General features: G+C 50.2%; 1 long non-coding RNA gene across 1 annotated transcript; it reads left to right on the plus strand.

Annotated features, from left to right (window-relative positions):
• The first annotated feature begins 10,495 nt into the window (after window positions 1–10,495).
• Window positions 10,496–13,795, plus strand: LOC141423837 (uncharacterized). Its single transcript, XR_012448613.1, has 3 exons — window positions 10,496–10,618; window positions 11,249–11,414; window positions 13,496–13,795. It is a non-coding gene; the product is annotated as an uncharacterized lncRNA (long non-coding RNA).
• Window positions 13,796–16,233: the final 2,438 nt, after the last annotated feature.

Genomic DNA, 16,233 nt, shown 5'->3' on the forward strand with positions numbered 1-16,233 from the left:
CCCATACTCTGCGGAGGTGCAAGGCAAGATGTGCTCCTAATGAAGTGTTTACTGCAGAGCCTTCCACCTTCTAAGCCACACTCCTGGAAGTAAACTCGGAAGTTGAATGTGGTAATGGGCAGGGAGCTCTGTTAGCCAGCAGGACCCTACAGAATCCAATTAAATCCTGCATTTTAATTCCCTTGCCTTGGGGCTGATTGCTGGGTGGAGAGGAGAGTATGCAGTTCCCACAGTTTATCTGTGCAGCCCAGAGGCAGGTGTTTCCCACCGATGATAAACCCAGCCAAGCTTCTCGTGAATGGTGCAGAAAGGCAAGTCATTCGAAATGGTGTCTCAGATGCTGACCTTTCAATATGTAGACAGAAAGTGCTGGGTGGAGATTAGTTTGCGCAGAAAGGAAATTAATCATTTAGGGTTCCTGTACTGGCAGACCCAGGTCAAAGAAGGTCTCTGGCCACTGGCAGAGTTCCCAGTGTTCAGACTCAAGAGAAGGATACAGACTGGACACTTGACAGGTCAGCAAGAAAACTGACCTGTATCTTTGGGATCTGAATACACCCAGCCCTCAAGTTCCAGTCTGGAGTGCTCACCTTGAAAGCCAGGTGGACAGCACAGGTGTGAAGTTTATTGTCAACCCAGGAAGTCTGAAGTGAAATTCCCTTGTCTTTGAGAGCAGGTGTCTTTGTGATGGACTCATATCATTCTTGAGGACACTGCTTCTGTGTAGAGGGGACGGGTGCCAGCTCCCTGGCCTGGCATCTCTTCCCAAAAGGAGCCTGCACCCTGAGCACACTCCACATGGGCCTTCCCACTCTGTTTTCTGCTTAATTACTTTCTCACTGCGTGATTTCTGAAATGTCTGGTCTGCTGGGACTGTTGCCTCTTCTGGATCTGGTCCCTTGAATGCTGCAGCTTCTGTCTTTACACACATCAATAACTGTATTTCAGCTGAGTGTAGGATGCTGGAAGCAAGTGACCCACGCAATCTGCCACCGTGACCTCAGATATTACTGTTCAGCCAGTTGTCACAACCCTGTGCACACCACCAGTGTTTGGGACTGATTCCAGCAGCACCAGAAAGACAAATGCCAATGTGTGGTTAGTCTTCTGGGTAGTGGTTCTGTGGGTAATTTGAGGTTGATGTTTGTGACTATAGTCCATGCTTTCTGCACTGAGCATAAACTGATTTTGAAAGTGAAAGGAACAAGTATAAGAAAAATGATCTGGTTAGGCATGGAGGCTCATATTCCCAGCTACTTGGAAGAGGGAAATCAGAAGGATGATAGTTCAAGGCCAGCCCAAGCAAAAAGTTAGTGAGACCTAATCTCAACCAACAAACCAGGTATGGTGGTAGCATCTGTAATCCAAGTAGTGTGGAAGAGAGGCATAGGTAGTTCAAGTAGTGTAAGGCCAGCCTAGCAAAGCCTTCAATTCAAACCTGAGTGCGGCCAAACAAAAAGCCAAAAATACGAAAAATGAAATGGGGGAGGGAGTGAAGGGGAGGCATGTGGCCGATCCACCTTCAGGGGACCAAGACCTCGCAGCTAGAAGGAGCGATCTCTTCAACAAATGTCTACATGGGAGAGAAGGAATGTGCACCCTTACTTCACACCACGTACGAGAATTTCCTCAAAATCAGTTGAAGACCTGAATGACAGAACCAGAAGGAAGCTCAGCAGTGATTTCTTTGATGTGACCCAGGAGCTCAAGCAACAAAAGTCAAATTCGACAAGGGACAACATTAAACTCTGTTCAGCAGAGGAAGTGACCTGATAAAGAATGTTTTGTGAATCCTGCGTGTGTCAGTGGTCACCAGTCATTAAAGGAACACAAAGCCACACGGGGAAAGAAAAGAAGAAGGAAGGGAAGAGGGAAGGGTGGCCGAGCTGAGAAGACTGCAATGCTGAGCCCTCTTGATGAGAATATAAAACGCTGCCATCACTGTTGCTGTGGAAAATTGGCATTTTCTCAAAAATTAAAACAGAATCGCCACATAAAAAATCAACCCCACTTTGGGGTATACCTCTAAAATAACTGAAAACAGGATCTTGAAGAGGTATTTGTGCACCATGTTCTGCATCATTGTTCACATAACCAAAAGGGGGAAAAACTAAGTGTCTGTGACAGATACATGCATTTTCAAGGGTGATATATAAGGCTGGGTATGGTGGCCCGTGTTACAATCCCAGCTACTCCAGAAGTGTAAACAGAAGGATCATGGTCAGGCAGGCCAGGCAAAAAATGCAAGACCCTACCTGAAATATAACTAAAGCAAATACAGCTGGGGGCCTGGCTAGATAGAGCACCTGCCTAGCAAGCAAAAGGCCCTGAGTTCAAACCCCAGTGCCACCAGAAAAAAAAAAAGGTGTGTTTGTGTTCCCCTGACTGGGTTTCTATATGCTGAGTGATTGGTGTTTGGTACAGACATTGTCAGCATGGGATTGTGGAGGTTTGGGGCTCTTATTTAAGTCCTTGATAGTAATTCCTGTTGGGTGGCAGTTGTGATCTTTGTTGGGCTCTAACTGCAAACTCAGCTCCTGCCTGCAGCCAGGTTGTCCTCCTTGTACTTGGATGGATGTGTGTGGTTCAGTCAGGGACAGGTGGACAGGTTGAAGGTTTCCTTTTCTTCCTTCTGCTTCTGGAAGCTCACATCTTTGGCGGCCACATCTGCTCCAGCTTCCATTTTCTGTCCTCCAGGCCATGAGGTCTGTGGTTTCCCCAGAGGGCCCTGCCTCTTCAGCTGTGCCCCACCTGCTCCCGACCCAGCTAAAAGTCACAAAAACCCCGGGGTTTTCTCCGTGTAGCTCCCTCTCCAAGGGTGCGGGCCACATGGGAACTGCCTACTGCCATTCACTCTCTGGCGCGGTCAGCAGCTTTTGTTTTTCTCCTTTTGCATTGTGTACAGATTTTGTAGCTGTTCCCTGTGAGGGAGTGAGGGTGGCAGGGTCTTTCAAAACCATTACAGGAAGCAGAACCAACAATTACCCATCCACTTTTAGAACTGCCTTGTGCATGAACTTTTGAGTCACTCTTGGAAAAAGTGTGTTTCATCTGTTACAAAGGTCATGGTGGCTTCACTTGAAATAACTTGAGAAACAAACCATTGTCAATGGGGCAAGCTTGCAGCACAGAAAAGAGTCCCTACCCATGGAGTCCTCTGGATGGGGACCAGAGAGAGAGAGAGCAGAAGGGAGATGGGAGGTGTGGTGGAGAGGGAGAGAGATGAGGAAGAAATCACCAAAGCCATCTTCTCCATCAGCCCTCTTCCTTCCTTCTTTGTATGTCTCTAGGGAAAAGTAAAGCAAGCCTTCGTTCCCTCCAGCCCTTGCCACCATCTGCAGAGTCTTTCCCTGAGCTCCTGACTAGCATCACCTGCTCCTCGCCAAGCTCCCCTGTGGCCTCCCACAACCTCCCCATCTCTAGACTCAGTCCTGCAGTTCTCCTTGAATGCAGGACTTGTAGGCCAGCCCAGCTTCCCAGGACCCTTCCTGAACCTCTGGCTTTGGGTCACACTGGTGGGCTGGTCACACAGCAGGGCTCTGAGGTCCCCAGGTCCCTGAGAAGACCAGTGTTCAGGCTTGACCCACATGACTGCATCAGCCTCGTCCCTGTCTGGACAACTTTCAGCAACTATCTCAGCATCCTGGCACCTGAGGAGCTGTCTAGACCCCCTTTGGGTAGAGCCCCCTCTGTCCACAAGTACCCTTGGCGCACATCCTCACGGTCCCTCCACCTTGTCTAGTGGCTGGAGGCTCCTGCCATCTCCCCCATCAGACACCAAGTTCCTGGTGCACCATGCCCACCTGGCACCCTTCAGTACCTGAGCTTTAGGTTGTGGGGCTATGCCTGGGCTTCAGTGTTGGACAGACCTGTGGTTGAGTCTGTCCCTTATGAACCCTGCCATTGGGATCAAGGTGATCTCAGCCCATTTGTCTAGGTGTGATGGAGGTGCCAGCACCGAATAGACCATGAAGGACACATGACACAGGGACATAGGATGTGCTCACAGTGCCTGGGGTATCTGGATATTCATCCAGCAGTGGGTATCACACCTGTGCTCAGGCACACATGCAGCTGTCTGCCCACCGGCTCTTCGAGGGAGTTGGAGAAGGTGAGACGCCCACACTGGCTTTTGGGAAGAGGAGACAGTGTCCTAAAATGTCATTATGCCAGGAGCTCCAAAGGCAGGAAAATGAGGCACCTGGGACTAGGAGTGTGGGAGTTCTAGAGCTGCAGGTGTGGCAGGACAGCTTACAACACTATCTCTGATGGACAGAGGGGAATTGGTCCCTGCTGGACCCTTGTAACCCAGAAGGTGGACAAAGGGCCACCAAGAGGGCTCTGTGCGCAGGAATGCCATTATCACACACTCATTCAGGTTCAGCCACTCCCCGGCCCAGTGTCACCATTGTGGAGAGTGACACATAAACTCTGGCCTCAGAAAAGCTCAGCCTCAGTGTCTCCTCCAAGTCCCAGCTGGAGGGTTGTGGTCATCAGGTTTGGAGTGAGAAAGTGAGGTGAAGAAATGTAGAGGGTAAGGAGGCTAAGCATGGATTTTACCAGGAGCCCAGCCAGGAAATTTCTCAGAGACTCCTGACTAGTTCTGCTACTCAGGACAGGAAAGCAGTTGCAGGTCAGAAGTGATGGTCCTGGGATGTCTGTGCCTAGGGACAGCTCTGATGGGCCAGGGCTCTCTAAACACACAGCATTCCCTGTGAGTGATTGACGGGGTCCCCAGATCAGGGACACGCAATGGATGCAAACTGTAATCCTTGCAATGGATCGAGAACTGTGGAACACACACACATTGCCAAGCAAGCACCAGGACCATCCTTCTGTCACCTCCTACCCCAATGACCTCCAGGAAGTGGTTCTTCACCTCCATTTGCAGGTCATGGGTGAAGGTGGCACAGAGGGCCAACAGCTCACAGATGGCCAAGTGGGAGAAGGAAAGGGATCTGGGATCGTGCTGGCCACTGACCCCTGTGCACCCTGTGATTTGGCCAAGGCTGACTGGGGGCAGAGCCTGGGTGGTGGGACAAGTGGAGCTCAGGGGAGGAAAACTGTCCTGGTTCCATGACTGAGGCTACACAGCAAGAGGAAAGCACAGCATGTAGTGAGCAGGAGCCTCACGGGACAGCAGAGGCCGAGGGGAAACGACAAGAACAGTGAAGGCTGCACGCTTTCAGTGCTAGGTTCGTGAAGAGTGGAGTGAGGTACAGATAGAATCTAGGCTGGGGACTCAGCGTTACGTTCAGATCTGCTGTAACTCAAGACTATGATACAAGGGCATAAGTAGGTCTATTTCTAGTTTTGGGGACCCTCCATACTAATTTATATTCCCAACAACAGGTATGAGGGTTTCTTTCCCCCCACATTCCCACCAGCATTTACTGCTGTCTTGATGACAGCAGAGAGAGTATGGTTTTGGTTTGCATTTCCTTACAGCTAAGGGTGTACAGCACTTGTTTATGAATCTTCTGCCATGCGTACTTCTTCTTTCCAGAACTGCTTCATATGCCGTTTATTAGGTGAGTTATTTGCTGTTTTGGTGTGTAATTTTTTAGCTCTTCGTATATTCTGGATATTAATGCTTTGATGAGTGACTTGAAAAGATGTTTCTCTCACCCTGTAGGCTCTCTTCCTTCTAGTGATTGTTTCTCTGATGTCGAAAGCTTTTCAATTCGAGGCAATCCCATTTGTCAATTCTCTGATTTCTTGAGCAATCTAATCCTGCTCTGAATGCATATATCTTCAGGTGTTTTCCAATTTTGTTTTTTAAAAAATGTTTTTGCCCTTACTGGGACTTGAACTCAGGGCCTCGCCCTTGCTCGACAGGTGCTCTACCACTTGAGCTACAACCCAGCCCTTTTTGCTTTATGTAATTTTTCAGATCAGGTCTGGAGTTTTTGCCCAGGCAAGGGATCCTCCTACCTAAGCCTCCTACCTGTGTTTCCACTATACCCAGCTTGTGTGTTGAGATGGGATTTTGCTAACTTTTTACCCAGGCTGGCTTCAAACCTCTATCCTGCTGATCTCTATCTTGCGAGTAGCTAGGATTACAGGTGTGAGCCACCATGCCTGGCCCTCATTTTTTGTTGTCATAAATGTTTTTATTTTCATGATATCCTTCCTCTGTTTTGTCTTAAGAAAACTTGTGTTCCACCCAAAGTAAGTATGTTGAAGTTCCAACCCAGCACTTTACCTCTCTGTGCTTATTTCTTCATCTGCTAACAGGGAGCTCACTAATATTTTTAAAGCACTTCGGAAGTGTCTGGCATGGACCAGGCCTCTGCTCCCTCCAGCCACGTGACAGCAGGCCTCTGCCCCCATTTTAGCCAGCAAAAGCCAGCCAAGAAGAGTTCTGAGGTCACCTGAGGTTACCTTCACCTCCCCATCCTGTGAATGTCCACTCCTGCCCTGTCACCACCTTGGTCCTCCCCTCACTCGCATCAGGGTCACTTTCAAAGTCTAAGCCAGGGTCTCTGGTACTTCACGTTCCTAAGTGACCCAGCCTTACTGGTAGGGTTACAAATCTTCTGGCCTTAACTAGCTCCCCAGCAGACACAGGTCTCTGTCCCTGTCACTCACCCTTCACATAGGCAGTGTCTTGTCATGCTATCTGACCTGTGAGAATAGGGCGTGCCCAGGAGGTCACAGAGTATGGTTCTATCATTGTCAAGCAAAGTGGGGGAAGGGATATGGGGTGTGGGTAGCTGGTGAAGTAAGGACAAGGAAAGTGTGTCCCGGAAAAAAGTCCTGACCAGGCTCACCCTACCTCCCTGCAGGTGGATATGTTTGAGTGTCGTTACAGACACAGGGCGACGACCAAGTCTCGGACTCCACAGAGCACTGAGTGCCCAAGCCCCATCACACACAGTACACAGTGTGCAGCTCTCCAGGACACAAACTGGGTGTGCGTCCTGCTCTGCACCAGCTCACTCTGGCCTACTTTCCTCCTTCTATGAGCCTCAGTTTTGCTTTCCACAGCATGGATGTGGTTGTTACATCATCAGGGCTAATCCTTGAGATCCACATGGGAAATGTGAGTGGGTCAGCCGTAGCAATCCCATAACAGAGCTAGAATCCACAGGACTCCAGATCTGAGCCCCGTGAGCATCTGTATTGGCGTCTCCATGTTACCAGGATATGCATCCCGACGACTGTCCTAAATCCACACTCCTGCAGCCCAGGCTTCTCCCTTAGCCAGCTGGCAGAACTTCAGGTGGCCAATGGAACAAAACTCAATCTGCCATGGCTTAGACCACCAAACAAACAAACAAAACATGGAGAGGGTCCATAAAAGTTGAGAAGCCCAGGTGGGCAGGGTGGTGTACACCTGTGGTCCCAGTCACTTGGGAGGTACAAGCTGGCTCCCCCACCCTCCGACACACACACGCACACACTGTAGCTTGTACCTGCAAGGGCCCTGCCCTGCTCTGGGCCCATCCTTTCCCTGTGACGTTCTTGAGTGGCTGTCCTGGCTAGCCTCTACCCTGGCCCTCTTCCTGGTGTCACCTAAATGGTCTAGACTATATTGTACTTATGTTTTCTGAATTCTGAACAAAGCAGAGCTAATTTTAAAACATGAATCATTGTCTGTTTTGACCAAGTACAGTAATTTCTCCCAGATTGGGAAATTAATCTCTTTATTTGCAAAACTGTGATATGATATGCACAGGGCTGAGGCAGACCTGCGCCTGGACTGGTGTGAGCCCACCAGAGGCAGACTGTCAGTTCCTAAGTGTCCAGCCAGAGTACAGAGCAAAACTTACAGGCTTCATCCTACTGTCAAGCCTGGCGTGGAAAAGTCAAAGCCTGGTGAGGAGAGGACAGTGGTTGGGGAGCTAAGGAAGAAGCCCAGGACAGAGGCCCTGTGTCCTCAGCTCAGCAGTGTGGCCAAGGCTGACCTGCATCAGGGCCAGGAGACCCTGGAGGTACAATGGTGAGCCCACGACAGCAGCTCATCCAGAGGACTGGAGCAAGAACAGAGTTCCTTCTTTAGGACAGAGCACCCATCTGGGTTCGCAGACCCATTACTGTGATCAATCAGGCAAGGTGTGATAAAAGCCATCTGTCAGTCATAATGCGCAATGTTGCCTTTCCACAAAGCCATAAGTCACCCTGGGGCTCAGCCAAGAAATGGCCTATAAAACCCTGAGTGTGACCTGGGTGCACACGTTTACAATGTACAGAATATTCCAGGCAGCTGTTTGAAGGTAGTTTGTGCAGCAATTTCACACCTTAGACTTTAGCTTGCTCTCAGTCTGACACCTCCTGGAGGCTGCTGTGTCTGAATGGGTTCCTCGTTCACACTGCCTCGGCATAGCTCTGATCGTGGCTGGGCCTGTGCACTCAGAGGGGTGTTGGGCCACCCGGTATCTGTTCTCTACCTCCTCCCGGGTCAAGTGCTCCATACTGTCTGCCTCATTACCAAGGAAACACCTAAATAGACCCACTGACTTTGCTGTAGACAGACTCTGAAGGAAACCACCTAATGGGTTAAAAACATCCTCAGGGAAGGTTATCGCCCGTCCTCCAGGAGAAATAGATTTGCACGGTCTTCCCCATTCTCAGGGGAAAAGACGCTTTTGTATCTTGGTAATTAACTGCAGGGCTAACTATTCCTGGGGCCCTGGGGCAGGAGCTGCACAGGTTGGAGCACAGTTTAACAAGTCACTGTGACTGTTAATGCCGAGCCTTTATGGAGGGCACCCTTTTGATGTTTAGTTTTCCTTAAATAAGCTGAGATATTGGGGGTCCAGGTGATTTGACCCCTAATTGACCTTTCCCTGGTCCCAGAGTCCTCCAGTGGAGGACCAAGCGGCCGGTCTGACTGCCCTCATGGCTGCCCAGCTGCTTTAAGCAAACACTCCAGGGTCACCTTGAGGAAGCCACGACAACCACAGCTGCTTGCTGCCCAGCACAGCTCTGTCCCAGCCATGACCATCACAAACTGCTTGTGCTGGACGTTTGGAGGTCACAAGCAAGAGCAAACTAGAGGAAATGTCATGGCTTTGTCAACTTTTCCTCCTTTTTTTGCTACTGAACACAAGTGGATGGGGGACGCCCTCCCCCTTCTCAGATTATCCTCCTCTAGAGAGCTTCAAATCTGCCAGCAGGGCAGGGTCCCTGGCCACAGGGACTTCCCTGGGTAAAGCTGGGCTTGAGTGAGGGTGTACTTGTCCTTCCTGGGGACCACAGGAGTATCTCCCTCTAACCTGAGGACCTTTGTGACAAAGGCAGGCAACATCTGCCTACATACTTAGGGTCCCAGTGGGCCATTTGTTCTCAAGAGTGGGGACTTCAGCTGATTATTATTTTGTCCTTCTCTCTGTCTTTTCTCTTTTTTTAACTCTCTAAGGTCTGTTCTGTTGTCAGTGACCCACAGACCTGGGTTTCCCAGTCTTTCCCCTGAGTCTGAGAACAAAGTAGCATATAGTGCTGGACAAGATGCATGACCATGGTCACTTTGAGGAGGCCACAAGCCCACACTCCTGTCCCTAAATGCCAACTGATATGGACATGGCTGACTGAGGTGGGCGAGGTAGGTACAGAGCTTGGCAGGACCAAGCAAGAAGCAGCAGGGAGCAAGCAGTTGCCACCATCAGGTAGCAGAGCAGTCAGGGAACTGGAGGGGACCTGGCCAGCTGCTGTTGCTGCAGGATCCAGTGTGAGGAGGGAAGGGGGTGCAGATAATGGCTGTGGTGACAAAAATTACCTGAAACTGGCACGGTGCAGAGTGTGCAGAACCAGTGAAGTGTGGGCTTCAGAGGGTGAACTGAGCAGTGTGTGAGCTATAGCTGAAGAAGCTGTGTAAAACAAATAACACAAGAACAACGAGGGCTGGGGAGTGGCTAAAGTGGTGTAGTGCCTGCCTACAAAGCGTGAGGCCTTGAGTTCAAACCCCAGTACTGCCAAAAAAAAAAAAAAATGGAAAGAAAAGCAAAGCTCAATGAACATGTCATCTGAGCCCTGGAACCTCAGTGTACTCATCCGCAAAGTGCAGGCAATATCTTCCTGGCCTAGGGGTCAAAAAGACACCAAGCTTGAGTCTGGCATGGCCCTCTGATTGCTAATAAATTATTAGGGGTTTGCATGAACCATGTGTTTAGAAGGTCAAGGTGAGGCCAGGTGGGCAGCTCAAAGGGCCAGTGGGTAGCTTTCCCCTGAGCCACGGCCACCTCCCAGCAGGCTGGGCAGGCACACTGGAGCCCCCAGCCCCTACGGCTCCTCCAAGTGGGTGAGATCAGCTCAGACATGGAGATGCGAGCTGTGCCTGGCAAGGGGAGGAAGTGGAGCTCACTGGAGAGTTTCCAAGGCACGATGACTCCTAGGACCATTTCTCAACTCTGAACCTCGTGCTGGGGTCACAAGGCTCCCATCCTGTCCCAGCCTCTACCCACTGCAGACATGGGGTAACCCTGTGACCCCAGACACCTCTGCAGCCACTCACATGTGGGTTTTATTTTCTCCACCCAAAGTCCTTCTGACCAGAACTTCCCTCCCAGACAGCAACGTACTAAAGCCTGGTGAGCCTGTCCTCCTGCAAAGGCCTCCCTCCACAGGGTGACAGGGCCACCTTGAGCACAGCAGAGCAATGGAGGGGAGATGGAAGGTGACCGACTGTCTCTCTTGGCTTCTGGGGGTAACCTGCAGGTGTGCAGGGTGGGGACCTAGCCCTGCAGCCCAAGCTGCCCAGGGGACCAGGATGGAGCCACATCCGGAAGCTGTCTTCACATTACACCCAGGCCATGGAGATCTGCCAAGCTTGGATGACTGTGGGGTGCAAAAAGCTACAAGGCTGCCAAATCTGAACTGATCCTGGGCTGGTCTAAGAAAGGGTCTCCACCCAGGGGGAAGGACACAGAGCCAAGAGGGCCTCACCTATCTTGAGCTTTCCTCTCTCGGCATTTCACAGTCTGCCTGTTTCTCTAACCCTCATGTCTTTCTTCAAACACCCCTGTGGTTGTCTAAACACTGGAACAGTTTTGCAAATATTTGTTGTGTAACATTTTCTACAGTATCACACCCCAGGCAAGTTCCATCGCCATTACACGGCCATTGCAGAAAGTGGTATTTCACCTGAGACCCTGAAGGTCAGGCACTTCTGTTGTGTGCTGTGCTTTCCTGCGATGAATGACGTCTCTCTTCACTCCATTGTGCAGGGCTCTGCTTGTCTTCCTAGGGTGGAATCCTAAAGTGGAGTCACTAGGCCAAAGCTATGTGTGTCTGTTTTTTTTTTCAGACAGGGTCTCACTGCGTAGCCCAGCTCGAGGCTGGCCTCAAGCTCTCCATCCTCCTGCCTCAGTCTCTCAAGGGGAGGCTGGGATTATAGACAAGAACAACATGCCTGGCGTTCTCACAGCTTAAAATATAAGTTGCTGGCTGGAAGGCCCACAAGTCCTACACAGGTTAGTGTGTATTTCCCTTATACAAAGACACCTGTGCAACAGTCACAATCAAGCCAGGAAGCCAATGTCAGTTCGTGCTGACCATACTATTGCCTCACTCTGTGCCTCAACTGGGTCCTAGTAGCCACTTGTCCCAAGGCAATTTCCGGGGTCCAGCTGCTCCAGGGTCCATCTGGAAGCTGTGGGCCTTTTGTTCCTGCTCCAGTTCCTGGCCTTGTCTGGCCTCTCATGGACTTGGCACACTGAGGACCACTGGCCAGTTCTGCGGACTCTGCCTCCACGTGGGTTTGTCTGACGATGCCTCATGTGTCCTTGGCAGGAGTACTGCAAAGGGACCCTGTGTGCTCCTCATGCCATGTCCATTGTCACACAGTCAATGGTTCTGTCACTGATGACACTGCTTTTGACCAGTGGACTAAGGTGGCAGCCACCTGACTTCTCCCCTTTCCTCTACATTGAGCAAGTATTTTGAGAGGTACTTTGGGAATATTTAACTGTTCTACTCCTCCCAGACTTCAAGCTTTGTTTCTTTATGTCTGTGTGGCTTCTGAGCCACCCAATCTGCTGCTGTCTTTGCTGCGATGCTTACGTTGTTCTAACTTGGCTGCGGGCCCCATTCATGCTGGTTCCTGTGTCATCTGACATTTCCATGGTTCTTTGAGTATTTCCTGAACCATCCTGCACAGCAAGATGTCCCATGGTCTTTCTTGTCTGACTGAGCATGGAAATGGGCTATTTATCCACACATCCTGGTTTCCTTTCGTGAGGGTGGTGTTTAGATGCCAGCCTCTGTAAGATAGGGACCGCCACAGTTCTCAGAACCCCCAGTGCATGGACCAGAGCAAAGGCCTGCTCCTCAGTCTGCAGAAGCCATGGCTGTCATGCAAGTCCTCAGATCTATTGCATGGCCCACAATCCTGCAGGGACAGTCCATGCTGCCATGGGGACACCTCCCCACCCTGTGGAGGCGCTGACTTTCATGATGGTTCCTATGTGGACACCTTCCTCACTCTGTAGAAACTCTGACCCTCCCTGGATGGTCCACAGATATACGTGGATGGTCCATGTGGTTACGTGGATGGGGCCACACTGCTCTGTGCATGGCCTCTTCACTCTGCTGAGGGTCTATTGTCCAGTTCGAGCCATCATGGCTCCTGCTTCCAGCTGTTGAGCTGTCCACCTGCTCAGCCCCACCTTGCAGGTTTTGCAGTGAAGCTTTAGGAAGGGTAGAGCAAGCTTTTTCTCGCTCCTGTTACTACTGAACCTAACTGGCCTAACTGGGGGCAACGGGAGATGCAGAAAGGACAAAGGATAGACAGACAGACATGCAGAAAGTTGGGATCAGGTGTGCTGTGCACTTGGATGGATACGCACAACAGCCTCGTTGCTTCTTACCTCTATTATTCTCTTCATTCACTTTGTTTCTTTTCTCTTTACTCTTTAAGGCCTTGCTTCTTTAGTATTCTTTAAAACCTTGCTTCTAAAGTCTTCTTGTCTATTCTCTAAAGTTTCTTTCCTTAGACTCGCACTGTCCCATTTTCTCTTTTGCTTTCTTAAAGTCCTGGTGCTCAGACTTGCACTGTCCCATGTTCCCTTTAATCTCTCTTAAAGTCTTTGCCCTCAGACTTGCAGACAAGCAACAGCAGCTGCATCTAAAAACTATGTTAGCATAACTCTTAAAGTCTCAGTCCTTAGACTCACACTGTCTCACGTTCTCTTTAGCTTTTCTTTAGCTTAGCTTTTCTAAAGCCTATGTATAAAGTTCTCAGTGCAGAAAGCTGCTCTGGTGGAGACACAGCCAGCAACAGCATCAGCAGCAGCCAATCATAAATTCCCATTAAAAATCCTCCTGCCCTCCTTCAGAGAGTCTTTTATACCCAGTGGTAAACAAGGAGGTGGAGCAGCAGTTCTCGGGGAGGGGTGTGTCATTGTAACAAGAGAAACCTGTGGTCCTGCTTCTCTGACCGTAAACAACTTAGGAAAAGCAGCTGTGCTGCATCTGTGTCTGGGGCTGCTGATTATTGGGCACAACTGTGCTTATGCCAAGTTCTCATAGGCGTCTCATAATCTGCTTCCCACAGAAGGGGTGCAAATGAAAATGAGCAGCAGAAGAGAAGACATCTCGACACCTTCATGAATCCACACTGGGGAGTTGAAAGCTTCCACCATCAGCAAAAGGGCTTGGAAAAGCCTCATTGCCAGGCCTGCTCGTCATCTTTCAAAAGGCTCTTTACAGATATGGCTGCTTGCTTTATTTGATCGTCAATGACGCTGGGCCTTAAATTACAATGTTAATATCAACTCAAATCTTTTTGCATGTTTGCTTGCAAATTTTTCTTAAAATATCATATTTACCTTCGAGCCAAAGAACTTTGTCCTGTTTTATCTTATTTCTTTATGATGTTATTTTAAAATCAAGTCTTCCTAGGGTTTATCATATTCTGAGGTAGACTAACTTAAGATACAGTTTCTCCATCCCATGACATTGATGAAATAAACCTTTATTAATTAATGACGATACAGCCGCCCTGCTAAGTTACAAAAGCACACACGAGGCTATTCATAAGTTTTGGCCTTTCCTCTGATGTCACCCAGGAGCCCCGTGGTGACATTGTTTTTCCATTTTTAAAGCCTGGGTAGAGCCATCAGCTGCCTGTGGTCTCTGCTCCACATCGTCCATCTGAGTTCATTCCTGGATTGTTGTCACTGAAGTCAGGCCTGAGTTTGTTCCTGTCCCAGTGGTTATGCATCACAAAGCCAGCTGCCTTGGAGTTGGCCCAGGTGCAGGGATCCAGCCACATTTCTGATGCAGAACAAACAGGCCTTTCCTGGGCAGGTTCCATGGGGCAGAGGTGTACCTGCCTCCCAGCCCCACACCCTAGCTGACAGGGCCTGTTGGCAGCAGGGTGGTCTTCTCCAGCCACAGCTGCACACTCGTCTCCTTTCTGGGAAGCTTTGCTCACACCCCAGCACCAGCACCTTCTAAGTCCTGGGATCCTGGTCCAATGTGGGGGCAGCAAAATGGGAACAGACCCTCTGAGGCAATCTCAAGAGAAGCTCTCCCAGACAGCGTCCCCAGGTGACCCCTAGCCTCCATGGAGTGGGCAGGGAGTGTTCCCTGCCCAGTCCTGGACCCGCCCATGGCCATCTGCTCTGGGCTTGCTGGAAATACCTCTGTGGTCGCTGCGATTACTCACCAGTTACTTCCCAACTTCCTGTGCGGTGGGCTGGTTTGTGTCTCTTTCTTTTTAGTTTGTTTGCTCATTATATGCTTTAAATTTTTCAAGTGTTGAAGAGAAAAGGAAGGAGAGGGACAGTAGTGAGTGCCACTAACCAAGGTCTGCTGTGGCTTGGAAAGGCTTAGGGAGTCCACAGGCTTCCTGTGCTGAAATTTAATCCCCACTTCCTGCGAGGCAGGAAGAGGGTGGGGACTTAATCCAACCACCTGTGGTTAGAGGGAGGGCCCTGGAAGATGACTAGGATTGGATAAGATCCCCAGGTGGAGCCCTCATGGCTGAATCCTGCTGGCTTTATGAGAAGAGGGAGAGACCAGAAGACACACATGTGCACACAAATGCACACACTTGCATGCACACATGCATTTGTACATGTGCACGCATGTGTGCACATATGTGCACATGTATGCATGTGTGCGCGCTTATACACATAAGCACACATGCAGATGCACGTATGTGCACACATGTAAGCAACATGTACGTGCACACATCTGGGCACATATATGCGTAAATGCATGTGCACACATGCACGTACACGCATGCACACACACATGCACACACACTCGTGGTGTCCATGCCATCTCAGGACTCTGCCAGCAAGGCCACTACAGACAGAACTCCTTGACCTTGGACCAGAACCATGAGCCAAAATAAATCTCTTTCCTTCAGACCCACCAAGTCTGTGGTACTCTTACTGGCAACAGAAACCAGACTCTACCCCATCTGGTCACTTGCAAGGAGCCCTAAAAACAACTGAGACACACAGACACACTGGGGGTCATCACAGATGCCTCTCCCTCCTCTCGCAACCACACTTGGCCTCCATAGTGGGCCTGGACTCTGAGTTGTCTGTGCTCAGAGAAAGGAGAGCCTGGGCTGCTGTTCCTCATTCATCTCTCAGGACAAGAGAGGACCGGATGTCCTTCATCTCTGGCTTCTCCTTACAGGGGGACTGGCTATGCAGAGACCCCGGCAGGACACTTCTCCCTGGCCCAGGTGGCAAAGCCCCAGGGCCCCTCACTGCCGTAGGGATCCAATTCCAGGCAGGTCCACTACTTGACCTTCATGGTGGTCAAAGAAGGACTTCTTTCTCCCATCAGACCCCACATCTGATCACCAGGAGTTATCTCCTGAAGCCTGGACCTGCCCAGGATCGGGCTGGATATGAAACAGAGGACCCCTCGCCACAGTCCACTGTGTCTTTCCCTCAAGGACACTTTAAACATATGTGTGAGGTAAAGCTGGATTTTCTGAAATGGCAAATGTTAGGAAGTTATGTATCCTCGCCTCTGTACAAAACAGAAACACAGGGTTATTTTCAGTCCCATGTGCCACCGGTAATGGGGTGATAATGTATGTCAGCGCACATAGAAGGCTCTGTTTGATGGGTTGCTCCAGCCTGGCAGACACACATCTAAGCCAAACATGGAGTCACCTGAGGATGCACAGCCAGCAAACCATGCATGGGGCTGGGCCTCCCCAGACACCCCCTCCACAGCACTTGAGCTCCATGGAGCAGGCCTGACTCTCCACTCCTTGCCTGGCCTCCCGTGCCTCATGTCCCACCAGCTACCTCTGGGTCA

This window comes from Castor canadensis, chromosome 6 (genome assembly GCF_047511655.1).
Source record: "Castor canadensis chromosome 6, mCasCan1.hap1v2, whole genome shotgun sequence".
In the NCBI taxonomy this organism is placed as follows: domain Eukaryota; kingdom Metazoa; phylum Chordata; class Mammalia; order Rodentia; family Castoridae; genus Castor; species Castor canadensis.